General features: G+C 39.5%; 1 protein-coding gene across 4 annotated transcripts in view; it reads left to right on the top strand.

The window, feature by feature from the left end:
- The first annotated feature begins 3,030 nt into the window (after positions 1-3,030).
- TNC (tenascin C) overlaps positions 3,031-12,248 on the top strand; it is a 72,988-nt gene continuing 63,770 nt past the window's right edge. For all 4 annotated transcript variants that reach the window (XM_076355355.1, XM_076355354.1, XM_076355353.1 and 1 more), the window contains exon 1: positions 3,031-3,196. The gene's annotated coding sequence lies outside the window, so the exon portion shown is untranslated. The remainder of the gene's footprint in view (positions 3,197-12,248) is intronic.

Here is a 12,248-nt window from a genome sequence, read left to right as displayed (position 1 = left end):
TTTTTGCAATTCACTAATATTTTCCAAAACAATTAGCTGGTCTCTTTTATGCTTTCATAAATATCAAGATATTCCTAGGTTTGTCTATCTGTTATGATCTTCCATTCATGTTTGAATTTCATCTCTAATATGAGCTTGTAAGCACATAAAAACACAGCAATAAACTCAAGAGTATGAAGTTCAGTGTTCATTTAATTTCTCCTTGTTCCTTTCATTTAAAAAAAAAATCAATTGCTTTCCATATTTACCTAATGAAAGAGGATACCACAGGGCACAGAATTCAGTTTTAGTCCTGCTTGTTAGAGATCACAACCTAAAGCTACCTTTCTGATTAAAATACATTTTCCCTGTTCTTTCATGTTATCTTTTGCTTCTGACTCAGTGTATTGTTCAATATTTGCAACAGAGTATGATTAAGGATGGGTGAGCCCAAAAAGATAAAACAAGAACAGGCCTGAACTCTTACCTGGAACTCATCTCATGGCATATTTTTCTGAAGTCAGGTAAGTGGGTGGAGAATTACTGGAGAAAAATTTAGTTTAAGTTTTGATTCAACAACTGTTGGCAGAAAAGCTCGTATGAGTAAATGCTCCAAAAACAAATCCTGCAAGTTGCTTTCCACAGTTTACACATAAGCTTTAACTAACTCTTTTAGACTTGGTGTGGACAATGAAATAAAGTGTTTTGCAAATGTATGTGAAAGGACTACTGAATTGTAAGAGACAGCAAATGGCTGATTGGATGGGGAAGCATCTTGTTCTGATTCCCCATCAGATTTTGTTGGAAAAATTGTGTTACATCTCACATTCAGTTTTTCGGCCCTGAGTACATGTTTTAATTGAATTTAACAGGACTATATAACTGGGAGAGAGCTAATGTAAGCTAGTACCAGGACCATCTTGAGAATATTCTGAGAAGAATTACACACAAAAATTGGAGGCTTAGTAGGGGCTGTATACAGAAACCTCATTGCCTTTGAGATTGGCAGGGATGTCCAGAGCAAGATCTACTTTTAAGAAATCAGCAAAGAGGATCCGATGCCTTTACCAGGGATTAGTCAACATTTCTGACCCTCTCTCCAATAGTCTTGTTTCTTCCCTTAGGGCGTGACTGCTATGAAACACAGCATGTCAAAAATTAACACAGAAATTGGAAATGGGTGTTCATAAATGGCTGATAGAGATGCATCACTGATTTTACTGAAACTTTTGATCTCAGTGTTTTTTGAACACTTCTGTGATTGGTTGGAGAAGCAGCATGTGTTTGTTGGAAAAATAATTTATAAAAACTTCTATGAGTTTTTTTTGGTTTTTGTTGTTTTTTCCTTGAATTTTCATCAGCATGTATTTGGAAATGACTAAAATTTGTGCCATGTGCTGAGGAAGGGAGCTCGGCGTGAGCTCAGTGATATTACTAGACACAAGAGAATACAAATATGGGGTCAATGTTATGTATGAAAGCCACAGCAAAGAAAATTTAAGTAGTTCAGTGAGCAAAAGAACTCTGCTTTTTATAGTCTCCAAAAATAACGATTCTAAAATGGTGATTCAGAGTTTCAGGATCGGCATTCTCCCATCCTTTCCTAGATGTTTAGGATGGGCCAAATCTTCCTGGTAGTGCTGTGCTTGTGAAGCAGCACAGAAAGAAACAGTTCAGAAAGAAACACGATCAGAAAGGCCCAGGCAATCAATTTTTATCCTTATAAGCATCTTTGTTCCTGAGTAGGATCCCATTGCTTTCCTACTGGGCTGTCCCATAGCACCTTGAAACCGGTGAGTGGTGTTTTGTGCTTTCATTGTCTTCAGAGGTGTTTGGATAAGTCTTGCTTTCTAAATCATCAAACAGAAGAGTGATTTCATCCTTTATCCTAGAAGATAGACCTGAAAGTTAAAGATTAATCTTCCTCTTTCCCCTGTGCCACTGCCCCCTCCCCCTGCCCCCAGCCCAAACAACAACAAAAAAACCCCAAACAAACCCCAAACCAACAGTGGGCTGGGGTGCAGGCAAGGGAGAGGCAGATTTTTAGTATAAGGTAGGAGGGAGATCAGTGTTAATGAGAATCCTTTAACTGTGATCTTTAATCTTTGCCACAAGCCTGAGGTTCAAGGGTAGTCAAGAGATAACAAACACCCCTGAAAAGGTCCCAGATGAGCACTCTGTGTGTTACTGATAGCTCTGGGATGGGAAGCAGAGAGAATGCAATGACTGAGAAACCATAAGCCTCACAAAAGTGGTTGGATTATCTTTGCACACACACAACCATGTAATCTCTTTTTATCAGATCTGAGAAGAAAGGGAATCCTCCTGTGTCACTCTCTTCTGGGCTGTTATCTCTTCTTTTTTTTATAGAGAATCAGGCTAGGACTCTGCTCACTAGACTTTTATCTTGATTTCTCCACTCTTCTCCCTACTGCTCTTGAGAGAGCAGAAGGAGTGCAAAAGGATGCAAAGGAGATCACAAGCTTGAAAATATGGGGATTTGCCAGATCCTCATCATGTATAATTCTGATTTTTTCCGTTGATTCCAGTGGAGTGGGGTCAATTTACACTAACTGCACATTAGACCCATTATGTTCTGTAGGAGTTTCTGGGATTGAAATCCTGCTTGTGATTCCTCTGATTTTATTTGAGTTTGCTACTCTTTTGCAATGTTAAAATAATGGGAATGAGGGGATTAAAACCTCCTGATAATGTATTCTGCTGATGCTGTAAGGAAAATATTCTGCTTTCTGAGTCATTTGCCCTGAGCTGACTTTCTTTTTTAATGGTTCAGGGGTTTCCTTCTTTAGCCATAAATTGCATGCAAATTCTTTTTTTGTGTGTGTGCCTGTGTATGACAGTCTGTGTATGTGAGTGCGTGTGTGTCTTTCAGAAGCTAAGCCAAAGAGAGAGGCTGTTCCTTTAAAGCAAAACTGAAAAAAATGCCTTCAGGCATCCTATTACAGTGGAATGAGCCAAGGATCAGGATTTGCAGCTCAGCTATATAAACCCAGCAGAATCTGGCTGATCTGACCAGTTTGCCTTACTGTCAAACGTTTCTGTCTTTCACACACTCACACGCAAAATTAGACAACGCAACTTCTCTGAGTTTTGACAGGACGGCAACAAAGTCAGAAGCCGATAGCTGACTTTAACATCATATTTATTTCATGGAGACTGCTTACAGCGGGATCTAATCTCTGTCAGAGTCTGTAAGGTAAGTCTGCTTCCTTCCTGAATTAAAAAATCAGGAGCTCTTCTCCCACACAAGTTTGCAATGACACAGTGTTCTGTCATGACCCTCGTAGTTATGACTATCAGTCTGAATAGTCAGGGATCTTGTTAAGGGATATTTTTGAATTGGAGCATGCCTGTCTTTAGTTTGTCTTTATTGTCCGGTGTAATAATAATGTAAGAAATGTCTCAATGACATCAATCTGATCCAATGAATGAATGAAGGATGAGTTAGTTGAATGCTGGACATCTACAGAAATGTAGACAGAAACCTAATTGACAGGAAGGGTAGAAAATCAGATTTGGGGTTTCCTCTCAGCTACTGAAGTAATATAAATGTTTCCCCCACCGTCACCTTGCGTACCAGACTAAATCCACTTGCAGTTCTTAAACCTCCCAGGTAACTCCTCTTCCTACGCTATTGTGTATGACTTGAAAAGAGTCAGGCCCTTTTCCTTTTTAATTTGCTGTCTGCACGCTTATTTGCACTGAAGCCTTTGTCACCTTCCTCCCCGCCCCCACTGGGCTCCAGTTTCTTTTAGAAGTATGATAACATTAGTCTGCAGTGGGGAGCAAAAGACAAAGGAAGAGTCAACTGGTATCTTATTACCAGTACTTAAATGGGCGGCTTCTGGGGAGTGGGAGGGTGAAATTCTCCATCATCATGGAAAAATGGAGACACTTGCTTTACAGTGTGTCTTAACTACTTGCTCCCTTGCACATTGAGATTTTCCGCATGACTGTGTCTGCACTTACCAGTTAGGCTCAAATTGGCTTAAAATAGAGAAGCTGACTGGGAGAAGGTGATCGTACTTAGCTTCATTTAGGAGCTAAGCCCACTTACTCAAAACTTTGTGTTACATCACCTTTGCAGAGTTTTCCCTGCCTGATTTGCTGTCTGGCTACTAGGAGAGTTTTTGGCAGTTATTCCAAACTTCTGAAAAGTCTGTATCATACTATGCAGGAGAAAGATGTGTTCAGATTGAAATGACGGTGACGTGTCCTCTTGCACAGTGGAGAAATTATAAAATTAAAAAGCATAATAAAGATATTTATCAACTTTTCCTTCATGAAAAAAATAGAAACCAATGAGATGCATGCGATTCTATGGACTGGGTAAAAGCCTTATCATCAAGCTGTTGTGTTTGGTTTTCTCTCCCAGTTTATTTTTTTTAAAAATCAGGTTAAATAATGGGAATTCATTTTACGCGCTTCCTGATTAACGTTATATGTGGGGGTTGTTTTATTATGCTGGGGTTGTGCGTTTGCCCTTTAAAGCTGTGACATCTTAAGGGTGCTGTAGTCCGAGAATGAGCTGGACTGTGGGGGCTAGCGACAGTCCTTTGAATTCTAGGAAGACTTGCAGAAAATGATGTCTTTTGGGTTTTTTCTTACTGCTGTTGGGAACTTGGTAGCAAATGTTTGATCAAATGAAATCGTTTAGCCAAAAGAAGAGAAGCGGTCTATCTGCAGTTCACCTTCCCTGGCAGTGAATTTTGAAAGTACTTGGAAGGGTTATCAGGGTGTTCCTAGCGCATCCCCTTTGCAGCTGCTACACCTCTGCACCATTGCTCAGGAAAGGACGCGCATCTGAACTGAGCAGGGCGATTAGCAGCTGAAAAGGGGCAGAGTGAGAGGGATGCTGTAGAGGGGACTGTTGCCCCCACTGTCACTGACCCTATCACAGTCACTATCCTCAGGAAATTGCTATTAGTTTCCCATATTTTTCACTTGTTAATTTTATCCTCTGGCTCCTTTCAGCCCAGAGAAAATTCTTTGCAAGTTCCAGTCCTTAATCCTATAACTACAGTTACTTTACCAGTTTTTCCAAAGCTGTAGAAGAGCTAAAGGATCTGCTGAAAAGCATACAGCCTGCAGATTAGAATGTCATGTCTCATTTGAAGAGGAAGCTGATATTCTGCTGAAGAAATCTCATCCAGGTACACTGTGGTGATAGGTATATGAAAAGAAAACCAAGCAGATCTAATCCTCCTGTTGAAATAATGATGCTTAATGATGCTAGAACTTACTGGGAATATCCCCAAACTCAGGCTAAAGAGTGCTTTACAAAATTATGAGTAACTGTGTTAGTTGGAGACTTTTTGTTAATGGAAATCTATTCCTTTTTTTGATCCCAACTCTTTAATACTGGATCATTTCTCCTCAGTATTCACTTAAACTTAACTATCATGTTGCTAGAACAGCATTTCTAAAGGCGTTTGAAGTTCAGATCGGGTGGCTTATTTTTCGCATTACTGCTTTTTATAAAATATCTAAAAAAAGCCAAAGACTATTAATGTATGAAGATGTTCTGACTTGCTATAAAGAAACTGTCAAAGTTTGTTCTTGAGTGTTGTTTCACTTTTTGACAAGAAAATAAGAGACTAGATGGCAGAGTCTGTGCTTCTCGGGACTTTTTCATCCTTTTCAAGAGTGAAGAAGAACTGAGAAGCAAGTGTGCATTTGAAACAGTGATGTTGCTTTGGAGCCAGAGCTTTAACCCTTTCATCCCTTCTGGTAAAACCATTTGAAATACTAGACCTGCTTGTGCAGTTCTCTGCCATTTTCCTAGTCCAACACAATAGTACATCTGTTCATCTAGCTTTGTAGGCTGTGTTCAGAGGTTTGGGCAGTGCTAAAAGGCAATGAAGTGTACTGGATTGTATAACAGTTGTCTGGTGTAAATGGATGTCCCATATTGGCAAATCTGTAAGGGAGAAACTGTGTTCGTTCAGTTGCCTGTTTCCATCAGTGAACCCTGGTATCTGTCTAGGTTGAATATTACATTTGGAAGTAAGCGTAAATGCAGAGGGTGGTGTCTGCTTCATTATCAGCTACACATTTACCTGTCCTACCTGTGTGACATATGTTGAAACATGAGAAATTCAGAGTGGTTAAAAATTACTCTAATTTGAAGCCTGTGACTTGATATATTCGTCCTTGGATACATGCCATCACAGTTTGCTAAGCTGAAGGGCCATTGACAGTTTTAAGGTCCAGTGTCTCATAAAGCTCCAGGCTTAGGATGGATGATTTACAGCACTGGAAAGTTAGAAATCTCAGCTTTCCAATAATAAAAAGGTATTTGTTTTGAACCGTGGCAGTTTGAGATATTGGGCTTTAAAACTGTGCTCTGATTTACCAACATGCACTTTCTCAGACAATTTCTGGTGTGGATTTAGCACGCCCTTCTCAAAGACTGATCTCTCTTATCAAAACCCGTGGTTATAAACTACAGAAGTCTGAAACTACTGTAAAATGTAATAGCTACCCTCAGTAGTTTTAAGAAAGTTGCTGATCTAATATTGCAGAAAAATCATTGTTACTGAAGTAGGAAACTAAGGAAGATAACAACCAGAGTGAACTAAGTTGACTAAGTATTTTATCATCACCCAGGCTGAGAAATATGCAAAACCAGTGCAAGCAATTGTAGGACTAGTAACTAGTAAGTTCTGGACAGGAAACATCATAACTTAAGGTCAAGAGCTGAAAAATAAGGGATGTGTAAAGATCACTTATGAGTATATAAGATGTAATTTAATTCATTAAACTACTTGATATCAAAGTGGACTTGCTGTCCATGGCTTCTATTGGTTTTGTGTAGGAGTTTATTAGAAGTTGATGATGTTGTTACTATTGCTACAGCATTTTAGGGCCTCATTGTATTAGAAGGAGTGAATAGACGTAGTAAGTGATGCTCTCTGCCACAAAGAACTTACAATTGCTATTATTAGCTGTTCAAAAAAGTTCTTTGTGTAGTGAAGAGAAAAAAGAAGGAAGAAGGCAGTTCTTTGAGGAACGGGAATACCGGAAAGAAGGAAAATTAACAACCCCAAGAGACAATCTTGAGCCGTCTCAGTTTCCACCAAGCTCTGACGTTTATACAAGTGTAAAACTTCCCCTAACTCAGTGCTTACTGTCCACTCATGCGTTCGATCCTCTGTCCAATCTGAGCTGAAGTTAAATGCCTTCCACATGTGAGAAAAGTTAAAAACCGGGCATTCTTCCAGCTAGTGAAATCTTTCAATGTATGATGTAACTAAACTGTGCGGAATGGGCAGACTGGGGAGAAGGAATCAGAATGAGATTCTGCCTGACAAGAGTTGTCTCTTGATGCATCAAAAAGTGTTTGGGCATTGAAAGAAGGAATATAATAGGGATCCTTCTGCTAAAAGAACAAAGTTTGAATTACTTGGTGTCTCTTTTTAACATTCACTGGAATGATGCCCATGCCCTTATAACTAAACATGGCCTTAATGTAATATTTTACTGTATTTCTATATGCATCATTTCTCTCTCTCCTATATACTGCATATCCTGTTGCTGACAAAACAACACCCCCACCCCACCCCATAGCTTCAGTGAGTATGTCTGGATGTAGACTTTAAAGAGTATACATTATATCCCATAAAGTAGCCCTCATAAACAAATGTGAGATTTTGCTGCTCAGGTTGTGGAGTCAATGCGAATAACTTTCCATTTATGTTTTTGTTTGGCTTATGCAATGAGTCAATCACCAAAGATAAATTCATCCTGAGTTGATCTTGTTGCAAGAAATTTCTCCCAATTCACATCCTTAATTGTCTTGCCACTGTAGTTTCAATTAAACTAAGGTGGGATGTTGCCAAGTTTTCAGAACTTCCAACTAGAGAGTCCCTGTGTACGAATAGCCTGTGGCATTTTGTATTCTTTGGGTAGCAGAGAACAACGTTGCCAAGTTTGCATTCAGTCATCCATCACATATTAGCCTACTGGAGGTCCATTCTTCCCTAGCAATAGGGGAGCTCTGCTTCCTACTTAGAAAGATTACTCACACAGAAAGCTCTTTCCCCATAACCAGAACTGCACAGGGAAGAGAAAGGAAGCTTTCTTCAATTCATATAAGTGCTCGGTTTCCAAACTCTTGACAAAAATGATATTGTTTCATGCCTAGAAAACATATTCTTTTTAGTAATTGAGTCGAAAGTACAGGGTGGTAGAACAGAAATCTTTAATACAGATTTTAAAAACAATTGCTTGAATCACAGGCACTACAAAGGTCTATTGTAGTTGTCTGCCTCTTCCCCATGCCAGGCTGTAGCATTGACTATATGGGTATAGATATTGGCCAAGATACTCAAAGGAGTCTGAAATTGGGTGCCTGGGGAATTTCCACTGCAATGATTTTGCTTCAACTAAGTACTTCAGCATTTGTCTGGGCCTTACCCCAAGATGCACCAGAACATCATAAGCTCATAAACCTAAAATTACAAATGCTAATTTTCTTATGGGATTAGGATATTAACCATAGTATTAATCTAAACTCTTGATTCTTCTTTAAATTTATGCTCTTTTACACCATTCTGGCAGCACAAAGCTAAAAGGGGATGTGAATATCTTCTTCTGAGTATACATGAAAATTAAACTGTGAGATCGTTTCCCTCTGTGCCCATCAGAACTAGCTAAATAGTTATTTCCACCATTAAGGAACTCCTGCTGGAAAGGGATTAAGAAAAAGATTTATTTCCAAGAAAGGAGTTTGCTTTTCATTCCCAAGAAATTAAAAGAACTGGAAACAGACAGATTTTCTCAAACAGTTTTGGGCTTGTCTCAAAGACGGGATGCAGGGTTAGCAGGTAAGAGAGCCAACGGTGAGCTGAACGCTTGTGACTGTGGTGTTCTGCCTCTTTGGTTTGATGAAAAGCCTTTATTCAGACAGGAAAGGTTCACTTTCAGTATGTGTTATACACTTCAGTACAAGACCTTAGTGGTTATCTTCCTTCTTGGCCTGGCATGATCTCATTTTTGTCAGAAGTCAGTTTGTTAGGCTTTCAAAAGGAGCTCAGTGTCTACTTTGCACTGGTTCTTTGTTTTTACTGGTTCTTTTGGAAAGCCAGCTTCTTTTGGATATGCTGAATCCTCCTAAATAGTTTCTCTGTGCTGTGTGACAAAGGTCTATGCCAAGAAAGATATAAAGGTAGCCTGTGATGTGTAGGCAATCCGTTCCTCTTAGTGAGACACAGTGTAATGCATATTTTTCCTTTACTTGTGGCTTGTACTTCCCTTCTGCATTGCTTGTACTACAGTAATTCAAGTCTGACTCAGAATGAATGCTGCACACTGTAGACTACAAGTCAAATGAGAACAGGATGCATATTCAGGGAAAGGTCTCAGATCATTTTTCTTATTGAAGTATTTTGGCAATATAAATAGTTTCCAGGAGAAAATGCTGGCATTTCCCATGGTGAGCACTCCTTATGAATGTCCTATCTATTTTTCCAGTTTGGTGGCCAACTGAAGAGTTTATAGGAGGATATACCATCTACAAGCCAGGGAATTTATATTTCCACTGCCAAGTGTTAATTATGATGTAGACTTATACACTTTACAGGTTAGCAAGTCAATCACAGTGATCCAGCACTACAAGCGCCACAGTTCCAAGTTTGATGGAAAGAATGCACAACCTAGAGAAAGCTCCATTCTCAAATGCATAAGACATTATTTGTACTTTATTTGTCATTCTCAGGCTGTTATTTTATATACCGTTTATTTGCCTTAGTAGTAGTACCCTGGGATTTGACAGGGTCGCTGGCAGAAGCAAGGAAATACGGTTTACTACCAGGCAGCCATGTGTGCCTGTCCACGCTCTCCCCATCACTGGACATGGTGCCTAGGCTCTTGCATCTCTGGGAACTCAGTGTCACTGCCCCATCTGCATTCTCAGAAGCCCCGTGCTTCTGGTATTGTAATGCCATGTCAGTGCTGAGGAAGGTCATTTTGGACATAGAGTTCATTTGCTTTGCTTTGGTTGGGATCCCTCTAGATTTGGGTGTGATTACATTTCCACATGACTAATGGTCCCACTGGCACTGTTCAAATGGGCGAAGTCTCATCTATAAGAAAAGGGAGCTGATCCTGAATCAATACACTGCTTTCCAGGTTGTGGCCTGACTCTCTTTTGTACTATTTATGTTGCTCAGAACATGTGCAGGAACCCTTAAATTGCGTTTGTTTCTCTGTATATACATAAAACACACACTTGACGTAAGAAAAGTATAATTCCTATAAATAGAAATATGCCCTGTATATCCTATAATCCTATATCCTAATATCCTATTAATATGACCTACTACACTGACAAAACGGGGGCCTTACTGTAAATAAAAATTGAGCCTACGGTGTCTGACTTCAGCGGTTTCACCTGGGGAGAGAGCTTTTTCTGCTAACATGAGCAATTATTATTTCACTTTGGTATGGGGTGTTGAATAGTATATAGTATACCTGCTTGACATTGTCTTAGTTATACAGTAGAGAAATTTCTTTTTGCAGAAAATGCCTTGGCCTGATCTGATTTGGTTTGTGCTCATATAGGTCAGGAGTACTGCTCATGGAGTAACGTGGGGATAAAACCAGTCTGACAGGGAGGAAATTAGAATCCACTGAGCATTTGTCATGCATACAGTGGCACTTCATTGTCTGCATTATTCCTTGTCCACTTCACTTCAGCTTGCATTTCCGAGGGGATGGTTTTCTCCTATGCAGACTTCAGAGGCTGCCAGCCAAATTCTCATGTGACACAATTGCATTGATTTCACTGGAGATCTGTTGCTGGATAATTGAGCTCCACATCCCTTCTTTTATTCCACAGCTCAAATTGCTGTCAGCTAAGACTTTAGCAGAGACAGGTCTCAAGTCACTGTGGGTTAAGAGAACGAGGTCAGAGCGTGGTTGGTGGAGGTCTCTCAAGTCTCCCATTAGTGTAACAGTGCCCAATTTGTTGACATTTGAAACAGCAGCGCAGATTTTTTTCCCGAGTTCAGTCACCATTGCGACTAATCACTTGCTCAGGGCTGTGTATATGGCTGTATTTTCCATTACATCGCATAAGTGCTTCTGCTTTACATCAGAGCACTGAGAAACATCCTCAGACTGGATTTTTTAGAAACAGTCTCCTGCCCTTTTCCAAATGCCTTGCACTCAATTTGTTTCATATTTTGTGAATCTAATTTATATTTTATTTTGTCTTGCCAAGCCGTGGTTGATTTCACTCCATCTTCACTCTTCATTATATATTTTGTTCTACTAAGAGTTTGCTACCCTACCCTAGGCTGCCAAAGATGCAAATTCTTGATGCTACCACATCTGACAGAACTAGGCCAAGCAGATATCTAGCCTGAGGGCTATTCCTGGAAGTCAGATTTCAAGGAACTCCTTCTGTGGTCTCGTGAGTTAAAAAAAAAGTGCGCATTCCTGCACATTTCAGATGCTAGTACCAAGGACAGAGGAGCTCTGGCAGGGAGGAAAAGCCGCCCAAGTAAACTAGTAGTTGTTTTAAAAGCAAAGAATTGTCTGGGGAAGGGTTATCTGTATGTTTTCCCAGCTTCTTTTAAGAAGATGACCAGTGTCTGCTAATGACAGGAGGCAAGTAATAATATTTCTGATCGCCAAAATAGTACAGGCATTTATGACTGAGTTCTGAGACATTTTTAAAGATGTAATTTTCATTGCTTGAATAAGTATATGGTTAAATCAAAGTAAAATTACAAACTGCATGCAAATAACCACAATGAATTCTGAAAGTGTTCTGCTGCCTGCTGACCAATATAATCTGTAGCAATTCATACTTCTTAAAGAGTTTTTGTTATTCCAGGCCAATGCACGTGTAAATTATTTGTGCTCTTGGTTACAGCAAAGTCATTAAAACAGAAAAGTCATTAAAACAGAAGAATTCCACATCACTTGCCTCTGTATGTGACATTCCTTCAGCTAAAATCACTTTAAATATGGAAAAGTGTGATGCTGGGTGTATGGAGTAGAATTTTGGCTAATCTCTTCCTTCTGACCTCCAGGAGAATTTTAAAAAAACAGCTTCATCAGAGATGCTGTACAAAGCAATGTTGTCTCAGTGTGCTTAGCCTATTCACTTGTATACTATGTGAGTATTTGTTTAGTATGTCAGTGCATGCAAAGATCCTATTTTCTATTGCATAGTTTTCAGCAATATTTTTGGTAAGCTTATTAATTTGGCATCTATTTTTTATAGCAGATCACCTATT

The sequence above is a fragment of the Aptenodytes patagonicus genome, chromosome 18, assembly GCF_965638725.1.
Source record: "Aptenodytes patagonicus chromosome 18, bAptPat1.pri.cur, whole genome shotgun sequence".
Taxonomy (NCBI): domain Eukaryota; kingdom Metazoa; phylum Chordata; class Aves; order Sphenisciformes; family Spheniscidae; genus Aptenodytes; species Aptenodytes patagonicus.
Note: the sequence above shows the minus strand (reverse complement) of the source record. Positions and strands in the feature narration are given on the sequence as shown.